The sequence below is a fragment of the Uranotaenia lowii genome, chromosome 3, assembly GCF_029784155.1.
Source record: "Uranotaenia lowii strain MFRU-FL chromosome 3, ASM2978415v1, whole genome shotgun sequence".
Classification (NCBI taxonomy): Eukaryota; Metazoa; Arthropoda; class Insecta; order Diptera; family Culicidae; genus Uranotaenia; species Uranotaenia lowii.
The window spans coordinates 87,893,130-87,907,765 of NC_073693.1; the positions used below are offsets into that span (position 1 = coordinate 87,893,130).

At 31.3% G+C, this 14,636-nt stretch overlaps 1 protein-coding gene across 3 annotated transcripts in view; it reads left to right on the forward strand.

The window, feature by feature from the left end:
- LOC129755641 (5-hydroxytryptamine receptor-like) overlaps positions 1–14,636 on the forward strand; it is a 443,410-nt gene that overhangs the window by 423,933 nt on the left and 4,841 nt on the right. The gene's annotated exons all lie outside the window — the stretch shown is intronic.

Consider the following 14,636-nt stretch of genomic DNA (forward strand, 5'->3'; position numbering starts at 1 on the left):
ACATCGAAACCCGGATCAGAAAAGCCTGATTTGCGTTTGCGAGTCTCCTAAACATCTGGCGGTCACACCAGATCTCTCTACGAACTAAGATCCGAATCTTCAACTCAAACGTCAAATCCGTATTGCTGTACGGGTGTGAAACTTGGTGCACATATGCGGTGACGACGCGAAAACTGCAAGTTTTTGTGAATCGCTGCCTGCGGAACATCATCCGCGCTTGGTGGCCTGGCAACTGGATCTCAAACGTTGAACTTCATCGCCGGTGTCATCAAAAGGCGCTAGAAATCGAGATTCGGGAACGTAAGTGGAGATGGATTGGGCACACGCTGCGAAGAGATGAAAACGAGATTTGCAGAGAGGCGCTTGACTGGAATCCAGATGGGCATCGAAGAAGAGGCAGGCCCAAAAGCTCGTGGCGGCGAAGTCTAGCCGCTGAAATCCGCACAGTTGACGGGAACCTTGGCTGGCAGCAAGTGAAGACGCTGGCTCCGGATCGCCAGCAGTGGAGATCTTTTATCTCAGCCCTATGCGCCGGTCAATCGGCGCTGGACCCTTAGGTAGGCAGGTATTGGAAATTTTCTGCTGCACAGCACATTTTTAGGAAGCCAATATTTTAATTTACTTGTTTGTAAGTTGGTTTTCCGATTTAGAGTAAGGTATGCTGAAAAACGAAGATACTGTGATGGATTCCATCAATTTCAGAGGAAGCAGAATAAATATTGCCAAAGTTCCTGGCTAAATATCACGACGAAAGCCTTTGACTTCATCTTTCTGATTGAAAAATCTTCTAAGAAAACTAGTGTCTGCCTACAAATTATCTGAGGGAACCGTTCTTATTGCATCGCATTGCATTTATATTGCACTTCATAGATGGTCAGGTTTTTTTTTAATTTTGCTCTGCTTCTTTTTGGACTAATCTTCAATTAATCATCATAATCAATTCGAAACATACCAATTGACTCTTTTTAAAAGAAAATTCTCATACATTTTCGTTAAAACAACATTTAAGATAAATTTTGCTTTTTCTGCATTTAAAACTTCTAATGTGGGCCCAACAGACCTCTTAAATGCCTGTGTAGCAAGAGCCCTATAGAGAACATTCTATTTTTAATGAACTCCAGGGCCGTAGGAAGAACCGACTCATGAAGGGGGGGGGGGGGGGGGGGGGGTTGGGGTTTGGTGACTATGATTTTTGCTCAAAACTGCACGAATGAAAAAAAAATTAAAACAAATGATGTTTGTAACTATATGATTATTCATTTTTAAGTATCTATTAATAGTTATTGTATTAAATTGTAACTTTAGAAAAGCGATCCTTTACCTAAAGGGTGACTTTAATTTTTATAATGAAACCTTAAGGATCAAAATATGGAATTTGCGATCATCGATGGTTGAAATCTTTGAATTTTTTAAAGAGTCTAATAGATTAAACTTAATTGATTCAAACTTCAATTTCATAATAAAAAACTTTTTTTATACTCAAATCTAACAAGCCCAATCTTCCAAACTCATTTGCAAATTCCAAGATTTGAAGACCTTTGATAAAAAAAATAAGCTATAAAAATTTTCAGGATCAAATTTGCTTGATGCAAACTTAAACCAAATTTATGATTTAAGTTTGAAATTTAGCTTTAAAAACTGCAAATAAACAATAATTAACAATACACCGATTAAATAAAGAATTTTGTACATATGAAGATCAGGTACATCTTTCATTCACAGCAAACATTTTTCACAAAAAATCAATTTCATAATGAAAACCCTGTGGATGATTTTTTTTTAAATAAAATTTGGGGTTTTTTGCCTAAAACAAAACTTACCCACGTTCTACTTTATATTTGTTATTTTCAGCTAAATCGTGTGTACAAACTTATTTTGATTAAAAAAAATTGAAATCTAAAAATTGCGTTAACAAGCTAAAGTTTTTAAGTTCATGTTTTCTTCAATTTCTCAACAATTTTATGTTGATTAAAAAACTCATTTACAAGGTAAATTTGTATCTGAATTTTGGATCTGCATTCTGAATCTGAATTCTAAACTTGAATTCAAAAATTCAGCTTTGAATTAGTTCCCGAACTTCTGTACGATTTCTGAAATGTTAAAAAATACGATATCCGAATCTTAATTCCAGACTACAATTTTATGAGATAAATTTTAGAGCCTTCATTCATGAATTTCTGTTTAAGTTCTGTGGTTTAGGTTCAATGTTATTTAAATTTTTCAATTGTTTATTTTCAGTCTGTATTGTAAATATGAATGAAAATGCGAATTTCAAATTTCAAATCTGAACCTGAGTTTTCAATTTTTGATCACCATTTATAAGGTTTAAATGAATAATTTTTGTGTAAGAATAAATTTTAAGAACTTCACATTTGAATATAAAACAAAATTTTTCTTTTTTTTTAATTTCGGAAAACAATAATCAAAATATTGAAAATGCATATGATTTGCAAAAAACATGATTCAAATTTGATATGAAATGCTGAACGAATCCGGTAGGAACAAGACGAGCGGGGGCGCAACGAGCGAGGTGGTTAGACCAAGTGGAGCGCGATCTGGCGAACGTGGGGTGCCCGAGAAATTGGAGAACGGTTTTAGGAATTATGTTCGTCAAGTTATGTCGTGAGACGGAATACTATGTAAATAAATAAATAAATGAAATGCTGAACCAAATTTGAACCAGGATATCAAAGCAGCTTTTCATTGCTAATTTCTTATGATAATTCGAACTGAAAATCTAAAATCCCTAACTGGATACAGAATCAGAAATACGAAAATAGAAATTCAATTTTGGTTATAGGAAAATGGAACCAGAACCTCCGAAATGGGCATAGTTTAAAATTAAATGTTCAGACCTGAAATTTTTATGAAAAATGAGAAAATTTTGAAAAGCTGTAGCATTTCGAATTTGGTTTTTTGAGGTATTGGCATGAATATTTTGAGTCTAGTTTGTTACTCTTAAATAACGTTACTCTATTATCATAATTTGATTATGAATTTAAAATTTTGAGTGTAGAGTAGAATAACTTGCTTCCTTTTTTGGACCCTCATGGGGGGGTTTAAACCCTTTAATGTTCCTTTGAATCATTCAGATTGCATACTTTTTTTTAGAAATAAACGAATTAATTGTATTCTTGTAAAGGCGATATTTTTTATTGGCAAAATTTAATATTCGTGTTTTATTGGCTCAGATTTCATTTTTCCACGTTATTTCTCTACCATTTTTTTTATTTAAATCCATGGAAGAAGATCGGGAAGGCAAACAATAAATTAAATGGATACAGATCATCAAAGCCATCTCTAAGTCCGTTAGCGAGATCATATTTTGTTCGTTCAAGCAATGATAAAGTAGTATGATGAATGTGCTCTGCAGATAGTTTAATTTTATTCATTTCATTAATCAAATTCAGTAAAAAGCTAGTTCTGTTAGCGCTATAATGCTAAAAAAAATAACCATAAACAAATGAAATATTTTCATTCTTGAATATTAGCGAAAATGAGGAAAGTTCTATCGAAAAACTGAACGTGAGATTTCTTATCGATATAACAAAGCATAAGGTTGCCAGATTTCCCGGTTTTATCCGGGTTTGCCCGGATATTTAATACTCAATTCAAGAACAGTCCAGCCCGGCCCAGTTGCCCGGATTCCATTGAAAAATGCCCAGATTTTGCCTGGATTTATTCACTTTATTTGGCAAATTTAACAAAAAAAAACCAAAAATACCTCCAAAACGAACTTTTTTGAGCAAGTTTTAATGCAATGCTGAATTACAATTTATCTTGGTTTAAACTTCTTCACGATCCAAAAAAAAACAACATCGCGGTCTTTAATGTTTTAAGGTCGAACAACAATCAAAATCGAAAGATGGACAATGATGCTGTATAAATTGAGGAACTTAATTTTTAACATTACTTATAAAATTTTAACTACAAAAATTAATGAAATTTTGCTTTCATTCAATTCCCTAAGCCCTCGCACTGGTCCCCTCTAATTTTTTTCTTCAATCTTTTTTTTTTTTTTTGATAGGGTTTCTAGCCTTTTGTCCTAGACTGGCTTACTCTTGTAAAATGTCCCTATTTTTTAATATCAAAAATTTACCTCAAAATACAACAAAAAATACATTTACTCAGAAAAGAAATTGAACTCTCACAATAATAAACTTGCTGCTTCTTAACGCTTTGATTTCAACAGTTAGTTATGAGGGTGTTAGTTTATGAGCCTTCGAAAAAATAGATTTTTCAAGATTTTAAAATTACATTTTCATTTCCATTTGAAATTTGCAAAAACAAACTAAGTTATTCCCAAATTGAAACTCAACTGAAAGGGCTCAACGTAGAAAACAGTTTTAAGATATTTTACCTTTAGACTTAATTCTTGATGATTACGTGGCAAGAATTTCATGTTGATCAATGATACCCCGATTAACGGTACCTATACGGATATATTGAAAGTTCTTTACGAACACTTCCTTACCGAAAGGCCTCAGCCCTAACCTCTGAACAAGAATGAAACGATTAATTTTATCCAAAGGACGTACCCAAAACGCGATTTTCCTTTAAGACAAAGTTGCCGTTTTCACCCCTTTGAGAAACCGGTTGAGTTTTCAATGTTTTGATTTAGAATGCTACCCAGTGGAGCCAGGTCGAATAATTTTTCAATATTCGCACTGATTTTTATAACGTAAAATATATACATGTTCAGTACTGACATCATCCCTCAAGGCCGTATTCAATTTTTTTAGGTTTATAATTGTGAGGTACTTGTTTGAAAAAAAAACCTGCAGCAATATATTTGAAATGTGCACATACTTCTTGTATTTTGTAGTGATTAAACCGTAATATGAAACATTTTTAGCTTTTCTATTACTCACTACTGCCTCAACACAAAAAATTTGAAACGATACCATGCTAAGAAATTTCATATTTTCTTTATCTTCTGAAATGGCGCGTACATGACTTTTGAAAATCTGCAAAGTTGCAATCGAATGTATAGGAAATGTAGATAGTTGAAAATTGAATTTAAATATTAGAGAAATAAAAAGTGAGCAAATATTTATTTATGTCATAACACCCTGGCAACTCTGATGAGATAAAGTCCAAACCAAGTTTCGAGGTTATGGCTGAGGCCAACCAGCCATCAATACCAGCGACCGTATGTATCCTTTTACGATATATGTTGATATATAATTCTACACGAACACCATCTTAACGAGAGGCCTCAGCCCTAATCACAAAACATGGAAGAAAAGAATCTATTTCAGAGAAAGGTGCAAAAATTATTTCCGGTACTAATATCGACAAATTCGCCCTGAAGAAAAGCGATACACAGAAGTTCGTGTTTTGGTTTTTTTATGCTGTTCTGAGGTTCCAAGTGCATTGATATTCCAAAAATGATTATAAATTTTGTGGGATGAATGACCCCATAGATGTTAAAATCCCAATTAACAAAAAAAAATAAATAAATAAATAAAAAATTTTCAAAGTTCATCATCTCATTGGTATTGAAAAACCTTTACATGAGTACAGAGATTTGGCAACTTTTCGGTCGATTTATTCTCCGATGTGAAGTTAAACGCTACATTTATCTGAACAAAATAACAACTGTTTGTATCGTACAATTTAACAATGTAGCAAACTATGTTTGGATGTTTTTTTAAACAGTCAGAGCATGTAGACGATTATTTTAAGAGTCAGCATAGACGGGGTTTGCGAAAACTGAATTTTTAGGTCAATTGATTGATTGATTTTGCATTTTAAATAAGAAAGAAACAACTGTTTTTTATCTACCAAACAGTATATCGAAAAACTTGAAAGACATTTTGAAATCACCTTACTAATTCATCAGCGATTAATTTATCGCCCCGTAGATGAATTCATCTTTTTAGCTGTTAATGGTTAATGTATATACTGGTTCAGAAAATGTATAATTATTTAAATGCAAGAAAAAACTGATTTTGGTAACGCACCTAGCATCACTGGTGAGGCCGTCAGCAAATCTAATATCGAGATTATGGCTATGACCAATTCGTCACTAATATTAACGTCCATATAAACTCTTATAAGAGCAACAACTTATCCTCGGCTTGGAACATTTCTAATCCTTTTGGAAGAAAAAGAATCGTTGAAGATTCTCGGCCTCTAATTTAACAAACGTTTGAGAAAACGCTGAGGAAAATAAATCTAAAGTTTCAAGGATCGAAAAAAAATCTAGAACCTGACTGATAAATGCTATCCACGTAAATTCAGGGGAACTTAAAAAAAAAACAATTAAAACAAATTTATAAAGTTGTTTAATTTTGAAACCTATACCTATATGAATGTGGCAGTAGACTGAGTCGATTTGGGGTCATTTTAGAATTTCGCAAACCCTGGGGTCTTAAAAGCTTCGTCTTGGTCCAAAACTCATCCATGATTTTTTGCAGAATTTTATTAACGTTTACATGAGTAAATTTGAACTTTAAGGTTTGTATGGGAAAATTGAATATTTTGTACTGAAAAATCAACATCGTTTTTGTTTCATCTGTGGAACCGAGCCAGCTGACGATTTTTGTGCCAATTTATAAAATTCCTTAAGGAAATTTTCCGCTGAACAACTTTGTCGAAAACCGTAACTTCGTATTTTATTTGGCAAAAAAGTTATTAGCATTTTAATAGGGGTATGTCTTTTCGCATTGATAAACAGTAAATTCAATAGACATCACTGCTGGAGCCTCGCGAAGTATTGCATGAAAAGTAGTCATGCAATACCTCGATAGGCACCCTGCAGTGATGTCAATTGAATTTACTGTTTATCAATGTGAAAAGACGTACCCCTATTAAACTGCTAATAACTTTTTTGCCTAATAAGATACGAAGTTAAGGTCTTCGACAAAGTTGTTCAGCGGAAAATTTCCCTAGGGAATTTTATAAATTGGCACAACAACCATCAGCTGGCTCAGTTCCACAGAAGAAACAAAAATGATGTTGATTTTTCAGTACAAAATATTCGATTTTCCCATACAAACCTAAAAGTTCAAATTTACTCATGTAAACGTTACTTAAAAATTCTGCAAAAATCATGGATAAGTTTTGGACCAAGATGAAGCTTTTAAGCCCCAGGGTTTGGGAAATTCAAAAATGACCCCAAATCGACTCAGTCTAATGTGGCAGCCAAATGGGTCAAGTATAATTTCAAGAAACCAACCAAAAACATTTTATAGAATGGCCTAAAAAACTGACCTGTGCCAAATTTCACCTCAATCGGATTTAAAGGTGCATTAGAGGGCTCAAAGTTCAGGTTTTTGACTCTCAAAAATCACCAAAGGTAGAACCAAAGAGAGTCGAAAAAACAGAAATTTTTCTTTCGAAGCCAATTCTCAAATAGTTAAAAATTCGGTCAAAATTTAATATTGATTAAAATTTTAAAGAAAAAATTATAAATATTATTAGTAAATTTTAGAATGAAAGATTGATTTTCTGACATGTTTATTAACAGTTCTTTTGAAATACCTTTTGGGATCAAGTAATTTCTCGCTACTACGATAAATTAGAGAAAAAAAAATACTTAGAAAAAATCATGAAAAAAGCCTGAACAAATTTTTTTGCTATACAAAGTTAAAAAAAAAATAAAAATTCAAACAAGGTTTTGAACCAATTTTTTTAAATATTGAACTTCAATGTTCATCTGTACAGAATTTCTAAACGGAAATATTCATCGTTTTTCTTCCTGATTCGAATGAAGCGTTTTTTTTTTTATTTGAAATTACAGTTAAATAAAACAGTAACCAAAAACGCTTAAACCGAATAGCACGGAAATTTTAATAGTGTTGGGTGAAATAGTAGTCATCAAAAAATATCGAATAAAAACCAAGCACCTGAAGCGCACTACGAGAAAAACGTTAAAACACTGGATCAAAGTCTTTTGCGGCGAAGGCGAAAGTTTTCAAGTACTTGTCATCAGAACAATTTTCAACTAGAATGAGAAATGTCCCTAGCTGTGAATCCTCGAACTTTAACGACCATCAAACAGTACATCAACACGAATCATAAAACTCCCATTCTGGGTTCCCGAAAATAAATGGGAGTTGCAAAGAGAGCTCGGCGAATGGCAAAAACAGTTGTCTACATACGAGTGTTCTGTACCTACTTCCTACCACATTTGCCAGAGAATACAAAACCACATGACACATTGTCATGAAATTTACACGCTCCACTTAGTTATTCTGTCCAGGGGAACCTAAAACGTGCCAAAGATTTTCCAACAACCACACATTCATTCATCCCCGACAACATCAGCAGCAGCATCCGCACAGTGGACGACAATGAGTCTATTTGAATGGTGTGTTGCCTAATTTCTAGGTCCTGGTATTGTGCGATGACATTTGCTTGGTAATAATGCAATTGGACAGGGACATATTTGATGGTATTATGTATAACTTATGCCAGCATTTTGATTGCACTGGATAGGTTTTCGTTAACTGAATTTTCAATGTGCAAATCTGCTCTAATGCTAGATCTATTGCAAACTGTTGTACACTATCGTTAAATGAAACTTCATGTCAGCTTCAAATAAACAAGTATGAGCAGGACAAACTTTCTGATTCAAATTTTACAGAACATTTTTAGTCTAAAAGAAACCTAACACCACCATCAAATGGCACAACCATCGCTGATTCAAAATGTTATTAAGCTGTTGGTTTAAGTTTTAATATGAATGAAACTAGTCCATTGTGGGTTGAGATATACCTAGATTATCTTTTTTCTAAGTGATCGTACAATGTTTTAGATTTCAATTTTTTGCTCAACCAAGTTGAAATTTTTTATTTCTCTAAGATCCGTCACATAACTGGTGTTTTTAAACATCAGAAACGATTTTTGTTTTATTCTAAACCAGCTGATCCCGTAGGAACTTCGTTTCGTTTTTAATCATTGAAACGTGGAGAATAGTTTTGAAAATTGAATCCGATACATTTTTTCGACAATATTGGTTGAAACATTTAAAAGTGTTTAAAGTCACCATTTTTTTTTTTGTCTTTCACATTGAACTTCAAATTAAGATGTTGATTTGATTTTTAATTAAATACATATGAGAGTGTTTTTTTCTCGACCGATTGCAAAATCACAACATTATAACAGAAACATGTACTATTTGTTATGCACGATTCATTTAACTGACCTTAATACAAAAATTGGATAGCAATTATCAATTTACCGCCACTCACAAAATTATTGCACAAACCGCTGAACTTTTACTATGGGTGACCTCTTTAATCGTCTCATGGCCCGAAATTCGAATCTTAAAACCAATTTCAACTCACAAAACTCCCTTTTACGATGTTTTCTATTCAACTTGTAAACAGTGAACAGTTTGTATAGACGACCCCTTTTGCCCACCAGTGACCCGGAACTTTCTACACACAAAAAAAAAAGCATAGTAAAACTACTCAATCCGTTGTTTAAATGAACAACAGGCAATAATATGTTCAAGTCAAATATGTTTTGTTGTTTAAAATACCTTACGCATAGTTTTTTTTACCATGTGCTCAATTCGGCTGCACATAGAAAATTCGACTGCAATTTAGTAAAATTGTCAATGAAATGATGCATTGTTTCACTTCGTGCTTAGTAAAATTGATATGTTTCTTGATGAAACTAGTATGTATTATGATAAAGATTAGTTTGCAAAAGGAGCTTGATTTACAAAGTAAAATTACTATGCATTAGGGTGTCCCAAAATTGCATGACTTCTGGAAATCTGGGAGCTCACCCTCCAAATGGTAGATAAGGATTTGGAGAACAAACTTTTGTATGGGGCCGACTAAAAAAAATCATGTTTAGAAGTTCCACAAGCGCGATCTTTGAAAAAAGTCCACTTTCAAAATATTTGATTTTAATTGTATTCTGGGTTCAATCATTTTCACAAAGTTTATATATTTTAATTTTTTTTAATTTTGTTTGGATTTGACACGAATGCCAAAACGTTGGTAAAGTGTCACAAATTAACAAAAAAAAATTTTTTTGTTTGGATTAAATACTACACGTCAAAAATTAAAAATTAACCAAATTTGTGTCAAAGTGGAAAATAAGCAAGATATTTTCATGAAAAAAAATTTTTGGGCCAAAAATTTTGTATTCAACTGACCAAAATGTGTACCAAGCGTAAAATATTTTTGATACCAATGCCATCAAAAGATGCGGATGTTTGTGCACTTAAACTTTGCTGAACAAATCATGTTGTTTGTATCATCGTGTGAAGAGCTATTCACGGTTTTATCCTCAATAAAAATCATAATTTAGGATATTTTTTATTTAATTTATTAAATTTGTCTTTAAAAACAACTACTTTAAAATCAAAATACTTGCAAAAAAAGACTTTGATGCTTTAAGGGAATCATCAGAAGGCCATATGCCAAATTTGAGCGAATGCGGACAACAGGAAGGGGTTGCACTGAATCTCAAGTGTGAAAGGGATTCTGAGACATAGTGTTCTAAAGAAGCATAAAAAACTGGTTTTTCATCATACATTTATTTTTTACCAATCGATTGCTTGAATATGTCGATTTTTTCAAATTTTCAATTAAGACTAACATTTCACCTGAAGACAGCAACTCGATTGGACTTAAAACAAAAAAGTTATGGCTGTTCAAAGATTGAAATTTTGTAGCAAATTGTCATTTAACATACAATGAGTACATTTTACTCATTGCGTTTTACTAGACAATTTGTAACCAAAATACAATCTTTGAACAGCCATAACTTTTTTGTCTAAGTCCAATCGAACTGCAGTCTTCAGGTGAAATGTTAGTCTTAATTGGAATTTTAATAAAATCTACATAATCAGGCAACCGATTGGTAAAAAAAATGTATGATGATAAACCAGTTTTCTATGCTTCTTTAGAAAATACTGTCTCAGAATCCCTTCCATCAAAGTCTTTTTTTGCAAGTATTTTGATTATAAAGTAGGTATTTATTAAGACAAATTTGATAAACTAAGTAAAAAATATCGTAAATTGTGATTTTTATTGAGGATAAAACCGTGAATAGCTCTTCACACGATTTTCCATTTTGACACAAATAAAGTTCATTTTTAATTTTTGACGTGTAGTATTTAATCCAAACAAAATTAAAAAAATATAAAATATATAAATTTTGTAAAAATGTTTGAACCCAGAATACAATTAAAATCAAATATTTTGAAAGTGGACTTTTTTCAAAGATCGCGCTTGTGGAATCTCTAAACAAGGCGAAACGAACGGGGAGGGTTTTAGGGGTTTAACCCTCCCCATGAAGATTTTTCCAAGTAAAATTTTCGGTGAAGTAAAGAGAAATTACTTGATCTTAAAAGGTGTTAAATAAGTGTTAACAAGAAAGTCAGAAATTTTTCTCGCATCCGGCGGAAAGCAGTCTTAGATCACCTGAGCCTGGAGACATTTTATTTTAATACATTCCATACATAGTGAACGGCATCACTATTGAATTGAATTGAAACTAGTTTTTAATTGTAAATTTCGATTTGCAATCCAATCAACCTTTAGCATTAAAACTCTAAACTTGACATACAAAAACCCTACCTCGTCTTTGGAATCGGATTTCATTCACAAAAAATCCAAATTTTAAACATTTTAACTGCAAATTAATTAATCGAATACTAATTTTATGCATCAACAGGATAGAAGCAATGTATGACTCACGATGGTCATCAGAATTAGTAAATTAAAATCTTAAACCTAGTATTCTCTATTTTTTACTTAAAATTTTGATTTACAAAAAATGTGCTGATATGAAATATTCTTCAAGAAACCAATTTAAGTCTCAATTTTATTTTGTGTTTTTTGTTCTTCCAAGTGGTCAACATCACATTCAAAAACGTTTTGATAAATTACACATGGCCACGAAATTAACATCCTTCGAAGTGCAAATAATTTAAAAGCTAATCTAGACTAATTTAGGTGCCTTGGATCTAAAGATGCAGTTTGACTATTAGCTTTTGTTTTTTGATTAGCTTTTGCAAATATTTTAAAATCATTTTAGAAATTTCTGCATTATTTTGACAAAACCCATAAAACAAAAACATAAGATCTAAAAATAAAGGTATAAATCAATTTCAACTTCCTCAATAATTGAAGTGATTTTGAATTCTGCGAAAAAGTTATAGAGGTTTTCAATTTATGTACTTTTCCCCATTTTAATGAAATTTTAAACGAAATTGAATTTTAAATATTTTTTAATAAAAAATCTAATTGTTTTACAGGTTTTACAGGTTTGAATTAAAATTTTTAAAAACTTTAATCAGTAATGTCAGAAATACTTGCAATAAATCTTTCCAAACTTTAATAAACTGTAGAATTTAACTTTTAAGATCATGCATCATCATCTTTGAAATATTATTCCTAATATGAATTGATTGGGTATGAAAAAAAACTGATTTAGTTTTTTTTCTGTAACCGTAGATTTGTTACTTCATCAGTTATCAACGATTGACTTCGCTTAAAACTGATACATTTTAAAGCTTATACACTCCATACCACCAAAACGGAAGGTGATAGCCAAAATTTGACACAAAATATTCGAGTTCAGGACGCTTAAATCTACCAATCCAATCATTCAATTATAGGTATCGAAATGCAGTTCCTCTAAGTCATCAATTAAATTCTTTTACAAATCTTCTTAAAATGGTTGAACGAGTTTAATAAAAAAAATCCTTCTAAAATTTAAAAAAACTAATCTTCTTCTTTTTCATATTTTGTTTAAATTAAAAAAAAAAGGATTTTCTAGTAAAATTTTCTTAAGTTTGTCTTCGTTTTTCAAATCTGAATTTTTGTGTTCTGAAAACATAATCTTCTGCCTTTGAAACTAAATTTTCAATAAGAAAAACTTAATTTCCACTTTCTGTCATTTTCAGGACCCAATTTTCCAATTGATAGCGACAAAATATTCAGATCTTAAAATTTTAAACTTGAAAACTGTCAATTGAAAATTTATAATAGTTTCTCTTATTTTTACTATATTAAATAATGTTTTTTTTAATCGACCATGATTTTTAATTTATCTTTTCTAAAGTTGATTTGTTCCGAAGTACTAACTTCAAAGTTGAATTTTAATGCGCAATTTTAACCAAATTTTTATTATCTTTGTTCTTTGAATATTTACAACAAAACTTGGAATTCATTATTTTTATTTCATCAGTTTCTTATTGATAATTTCTCAATCTGTAATGTGTGGGTATAATTGAACATGTTTTATTATGAATATACGTATAAAGTTTTTTTTTTGAACTTCATAAGTTTGTTTGCCTTTTATTACTGGACAAATTTTTATATCGAAAAGGGATTTATGTATCTTTGACTTTGATTACTGGCAGTCTTGAAAAAAATTTAAATATATTCTTCTTTTTATGAAATAAAATTAAATTATCAACTTTAACGTTGAATTCAAGAAAAAAACTAGACCAACTTGTATCTGAAAAATATAAAATATTTAAAAAGGCTTATTTTTCAAGGTTTTGACCTAGTCCAATTCACACTGCGAAAAAAAATTGTCTGAAATAAATATTTTCGCTTTTTCAGTTATGCAATTAACACAATTGAATACAATTTGAAGATTTTTTTTGATTTTTTATCTGATATAATGGCCTTTTATTAATTGTTGCAAATTTGCAACATCATGCAACGGTAGCACCCTAGTTAGGTCTATGGGCTACAGAGTGTGCTTTCAAATATGTCATCGTTTAAACAGTGTATATTTTTCCTGATGAAAGTATTATTATTTTTAATGTTATATTATCATGTTGTCGAGATATTTTTGAAATAATGTAGATGAATAAGCCTCTAACTGAACAAAATGGCTGACAACTGGAAAAATATTAGATAAAAGCAAGAACACATTCTTTTGGCTAGATCATTAACCATGCGTCAAATTTAGTACAAATTTTTGACTGTTGAGTAGTTAAAGTGTTTATAAAAATAATTTGAATCTTTAATTTTTCAAATGCAACCAACGGTGATTTTAAATATAATTTTATGATCCCCGGAAAAGATTGTATTTTTCCGTAAAAAATGTTTACAAATTTTAAGAAAATAATAATTAACATCTTTTTTCTGCTCACTACTTAAAAATGTTATACCCTAGTTTGAAAAATTAGTCCAATAATGATCTTCAAATACTTTTTATCGTTTGTATAGTATTTATAAAAGCAGTTTTAATGTTTTCAGAACGAATTTGATCATCATGGTGAAACGAAAATGGGAGTTCCATTTAAGTCCTACTTATAATTCTGTTTACTCTTCCAAACGCGTACCATATTCAACAAATGTTAAACGGGTAAATCCACTTTTAATGTACTTCATATATTTTTTTGTAAAATGTACTCATTGTGGGTTAGACGACAATTTGTGGCCAAAATACAATGTTTGAACCTTAATCATTTTTTTTTTTTCAAGTCTAATCGTGTTGAAGTTTTCCGGTGATATATTTGTTCCAATTAAGGGCTAAAAAAATATTCATAAAAGCAATCGTCCAGCGAAGAAAAAAAGTTAATAATGAAAAACCAGTATGTTTTGCTCCTCCCGAGCAAAATACCTTAAAATCCCATTCACGCTTGAGACTCAAGAAACCCCTCCCCATGGTCAAAACTTGCTGAAAATTGGCATGTGACCTTC